This window comes from Penaeus chinensis, chromosome 36 (assembly GCF_019202785.1).
Source record: "Penaeus chinensis breed Huanghai No. 1 chromosome 36, ASM1920278v2, whole genome shotgun sequence".
NCBI lineage: Eukaryota > Metazoa > Arthropoda > Malacostraca > Decapoda > Penaeidae > Penaeus > Penaeus chinensis.
In genome coordinates this window covers 23,504,943-23,510,950 of record NC_061854.1, presented here as the reverse complement: position 1 = coordinate 23,510,950, position 6,008 = coordinate 23,504,943, and the positions used below count along the sequence as shown (strand labels likewise).

At 42.9% G+C, this 6,008-nt stretch overlaps 1 pseudogene; it reads right to left on the bottom strand.

Annotated features, from left to right (window-relative positions):
• Positions 1 to 583: 583 nt before the first annotated feature.
• On the bottom strand, positions 584 to 5,803 carry LOC125044883 (annotated as a pseudogene).
• Positions 5,804 to 6,008: the final 205 nt, after the last annotated feature.

Sequence of the window (6,008 nt, the reverse complement as noted above, 5' to 3'; positions counted from 1 at the left end):
TAGCTTTTGATTTTAGATTAAAAATTTAGTCAAATGTAGCACTGAAAAGAGCATAATTTTTTCCCTCCCAAATTTAGATTGTTGTCAGATACTCATTATTTGACACAAACTGACGAGGGGGATTCGGCATCTTCTTTGAGTTTTGGAATGTGTTGACAACCGAGGAAAAGAATTATCCACTTTGTAAACGAACAACCTCGCGTGATTACGTAAAAGCATATATAATACAATATATTTTTCATAGCTTTATACGTCACCCTTCCGTTACTCATGTCATAATATATGACGTTTACTTATTTATACATACCGTAGACAGTGCAAGGGCATTCATGGATATAGGTAAAATTCCATATTTGTAAACTAATGTAGCTAATGAGATTTGCTCCGACCCATTCAAAATGCGTTGTACGAAAAAGTAAACAAAATCAGAAACGCCGAAAGCGAGTATACCAGGTATGACTGCAGGCAACTGTACATTTGCCCTTTTTTGTTTTTCGTGTTTCTTCTTCAATTATTCTTTCCCTTATGTTTTCCATGTCACATAATGCCACCAAACAAGATGGCCAGGAAAGAAAAGTGGAAATAGGACATGTCAGCATTTATCTTAAAGAGCGAAAGGCATAATTTACAATAAATAAAACTGCTTTTAAATCTCAGACAGGGAAAGGAGGCAGGCGCAGCGGAGGCAGCGGAAGCGGCGCTCAAGCGGCGTCTCTGAAACGAGCGGGAACGAGCCTGAGGAACGACAGGTCGAGACAACGATGAAGTTGTGGCGAAGGAGTCAAGGGGCTTGGAGTGAGGTAGAGAGGCTTGGAAAAGGGAGGTGTTGTTGGTATCACAGGCGAAGGAGGAAGGCTTGGTGCTTAGGCGTAGGCGGGAGGGGGAGGGGCGTAGGCGGCGGGCTTGGCTGCAGGGTAGGAGGCCTCGCCCTCGTAGGCGACGTTAGCGACGTATCCGCTGTGGTGGTCAGCGGTGAAGGTGACGATCTGGGTGCGACCGTCGGGGAGGAGGACGCGGTAGGATCCCGAGGTGACCTTGCCGTCGCTGGTCTCGTCGTGGGCGAAGTCGTTGCCGGTGTAGTCGTCCTTGACGGCGTAGGCGAAGTCGAAGGGCATGCCAGGCTCCTTGTAGGCGGGGGGACCGTAGGAAGGAGGGGCATCGGGGCGGGGGGCGGCGCAGGCCACAGCCACGAGGGCGAACAGGACGAAGAGCTGCAAAACGGAAATATGAATGAACATAGGGTCGGGCGGCTGCGTCTTCCTTGAAGGGAGAGAGGACAGAGAGATGAGAAGAACGAGAAGGAGAAGAGAGGGTGAGGGAGAGTGGGAGGGGAGAAGTGAGAAAGAGAGAGAGTGAGGGAAGAAGTGAGAGAGAGAGACAGGAGAGAGTGATAGAGAGAGAGATGAAGATGAAAGAATCATAATGAATACGGGAGGTGGGGGGAAGTAGACCGAAAAAGCAACAGCTCAGAAACCTGGAATAGCTTAGTTATGATAAATAAAGATCACTGCCTGTTTTTTCATAGATCTGACATCCTTCCTTGAGGAGAGAGGCGGGGAAGGAGGAAGAGAGAGAGAGGGAGAGCAAAGGGGGAAAGGGAGTGGGAGGGGGGAAAAGAAGGGTAAGGAGAGAGAGGGAGATAGATATGTAGACATAAATAATACTTTAGCGAAAGAGAAAGAAAGAGAGAGAGAGAGAGACAGAGAGAGAGACAGAGACAGAGACACTTACAGACAGAGAGAGAGAGAAAAGGAGACAGACAGAGACAGAGAGTGACAGTGACAGAGGCAGAGAGAGAGAGAAGAGAAAGCGGAGAAGCGTGGGAGAGAGAGAAGCGTAGGAAGGAGGGAAGGAGGGAGGGATGGTAAGATTGAGAGAGCGGGAGAGAGAGGAATGAGAGACAGAGCGGTATGGGGAAAGGGAAACAGAGCAAAAGAGCACGGGAAGTTGATGTATCGGTCACGAATTATAATGACATAACAGGCACTATTCTTAGTGTATTCACGGAACAAAAAGAGACAGGCTGCTTTCTCATGGTCATACCTATCAGTGCACATTTTGTTTAATTTCTGGTCTAGACGCTACAAGTATGAACGAATATCGTTGTGTTAACCTGGTGTCAGTGTTACGACAAAAGTATATTCTTTGTGCTTTTAACTAACCCTAGATTTTATATTGTTTGCAGCAGAACTCCTCCTCATGAGGGAAGCCAGCCTACCTTTGCAGACATGTTGTATGGGAGGGACCGGCGGACAGTGCTGTCGAGGGCAGGGAACGCCGCGTTATATACGGTGCGACGGGACCGAACCAGCCAGCCGCTGGAACCGCCGGAGGTGAAACCATTAACTATCCGGCAAGGCCATTAATGCTCCCTGTTTAATGGGTGCTCATTTGACTAAACCATCCGAATTTGACTCCTGGCGACATTAATGTGGATGGTATGTAATGCTAGTTTTGATGCTAACTCCATTATGCATGCCAATAGAAATATCCATGAACAAACAACTTATATGATTTATGAAACAGGATTTAACGCAAATCAGTCTGCACAGACACCTTCGCCACAGTCCTACGAGTCCTTTGCACTGCCCGTCACAGACAGGGAAATATGAACCACACATACGTATATGCCCATATATATATATATATATATATATATATATATATATATGTGTGTGTGTGTGTGTGTGTGTGCATTCACACACATAAATACATATATATATGTATGTGTGTATATGAATATGCATATATATGTGTGTATATGCAAAAACATATATATAGATTGATTGTATAGTTAGATAGATAGATACGTATATGTATAAACACACACACAAACGAGGAGTCGACCGCGATTCGCCGCCCGCGAATGCCTCCGCCTTCATGCTAAGGGGAATAAATCCGTTCCAACGTATAATGATATCACTCATGAATATGGTAAACGAAGCATTTTCCTCCCGAACTCGAAGTGATCGCTGCATTGCGCCATTGCAGCGAAACGATCAGACTGTGCGGTTCATCAGAGAACCATGGGCTCCTCTTTCCTCCCTCCCTCCTCTCTCTCTTTCATTTTATGCATACATACATACATAATCTATGCATATTTATATGTAATATACATATGATATATATACAAATATATATACAATATGCATCCCTCCTTGTTTCCCATTAAGTTAAGGCAAACCCTTCGTTCTTCTGCCCATCCAGTGCTCGACCCCTCTTCCATTCCGGCGCAAGTACCGGTCGATCGCCAGCTAAGTTGTTCAGGGGCGGAAACGCGAGTCGTAATTCGCTTACCGGACCATGGCGTTCAGGAGAGAAGGAAAAGGGAAAGGATGATCCTGGTCGTGACTGGGACTCATTATGGGAAGCGCGTCTCCACCGCAACACGAGTTGGTCGCGCCGTTTCGCCGTTTGGGGCGACGCTCCTCGAACCCTGTTCCCTGGACACTGGCGCGTGTGGCGCTTAAAAGAGCGCGCGCTCCCTCTCTCTCAAGTGTACACATGAACGTGTTTATGTGTACACTCATATATATCCGCATGCGTATATATATATATATATATATATATATATATATATATATACATGTAAATATATATGTATCTACATATATATATATTTACATATATATATACAAATATGTGTATGTATACATGAATATATATGTATATACATATATATACATATATATTTACATATATATCTATATATACATATATATATACATATATACATAAACATAAGTATATATACATATATATGAATATATATGAATATACATTTATACAAAAAATATATATACACATATATGTGTAAATATATATACATACATATATATATACATATATATACATATATACATACTTGTGTGTACACACACACACACATATGTGTGTGTGTGTTTGTGTGTGTGCGCACATAGATGCATATGTAGATGCCAATGATATACATGACTTAAGTAATATGTATAACTATTACCATCATTATCATTATTATTGTTGGCATCATTTTTATTAACATTATTTTTTGGTTAGCATTATCCTTATTTTTTTGTTGACACTATCATTTTTTTTTTTAACATTTCAAGCATTATCATCATTATCATTAAAAATCATTATCACTATTATTACTGTTAAAATTACTATTATTTTCATGATATTTTATCAATATCATTATCATTAGGATTATCATTATCATCATTACTGTTATTGTTATTATTATTATCATTATTACTGTCATTATCATTATAAATGCTATTATCATCAAAATAATTATATTTTTTGTTATCTTAATCATTATATTTATTATCATTATTATTATTTTCATTATCATTATTATTATTTTTATTATCATTATTATCGTTGCTGTTATTCTACTATTACTATTATCAGCATCGTTACCGTTCACATTGTTATTATCCTCATTATCATTATCATCATCGTGATAGCTGTTGTTAGCTGTTATTGTAACTTTCAAAGGTTCTGCAAAAATGCGCTTTGCTTTTAGTGGTGAACAGAAAACATCATGATTTGAGTCCTAAGTACCAAAGAGAAGGAACAGGCAAGTCACTCACGCAATGCACAGAAGTCACACCAATATTGAAGTGCATTGGCAGGCTTGGATGCTCAAAAATGCACCTACGAGTGCCATATGAATGAGGAATGAGTGAATAAAACAGAATATGATAAAGATAACTACGAGGAAACAGTTTCTAATCGTACAAATAAGAGGCTGTGTTTAAAGTAAATAATTTGTTTTCCTTATATCTATGTATCTGCCTATTTATATATCTTTCTATTTATTTATCTTTCTATTAATTTATCTATATCTATATACGGGGGGGGGGTCATGTGTGTATTCCATGTTATTTTTATATTGTCTTTTTTTTCTTTAATACCTCCTATTTCTGAGAAAAAAAGTCCATATGATTTTAAAATGAGATGGCAAGGAAAGAAATGCGAATGTTTCACATGTCAGCATTTATCTTAAAGAGCGAAAGGTATAATTTACAATAAATAAAACTGCTTTTGACTCTCGGACAGGGAAAGGAGGTAGGCGCTGAAGCGCAGTCGCAGTGGAGGCAGCGGAAGCGGCGCTCAAGCGGCGGGAAGGAGCTTGAGGAACGATGAAGTTGTGGCGAAGGAGTCAAGGGGCTTGGAGTGAGGTGGTGAGGCTTGGAAAAGGGGAAGGCGAACGGAAGGTGTTGTTGGTATCACAGGCGAAGGAGGAAGGCTTGGTGCTTAGGCGTAGGCGGGAGGGGGAGGGGCGTAGGCGGCGGGCTTGGCTGCAGGGTAGGAGGCCTCGCCCTCGTAGGCGACGTTAGCGACGTATCCGCTGTGGTGGTCGGCGGTGAAGGTGACGATCTGGGTGCGACCGTCGGGGAGGAGGACGCGGTAGGATCCCGAGGTGACCTTGCCATCGCTGGTCTCGTCGTGGGCGAAGTCGTTGCCGGTGTAGTCGTCCTTGACGGCGTAGGCGAAGTCGAAGGGCATGCCAGGCTCCTTGTAGGCGGGGGGACCGTAGGAAGGAGGGGCATCGGGGCGGGGGGCGGCGCAGGCCACAGCCACGAGGGCGAACAGGACGAAGAGCTGAAATAAAAACTGCAGGCTTAAAAGTCACTCTAGTAATACAGCTTTATAGAACGATAAGCAAAGTGGCTAGCGTTGGAAGTATGTAGCAACAACTCTCGAACTCTAATTCAACCGCTTCGAGACCACTTTCGCTAATGGCAGAGGTCCTCTTGCAAAACTGGGTCCATGACGTACGAGAACCCTACCTTGACTGACATTGTAACGGCGAGCTGCGGAGAGAGTACTGAGCGACGAGGGAAGACGCCGCTTTATATATGTTTTGGAAACCACATTCTCCTTTCGGTGATTTCACTGGCGGCCGCTGTGGTTGGCAAAACGCTGCTCACGAAAACCACACAGAACCGAGCAAGTGAAGACGGTGCAGAGTAGGGCATTTGCCCCCCCCCCCCCTACATTTTTCGATGCTGTCATGACAC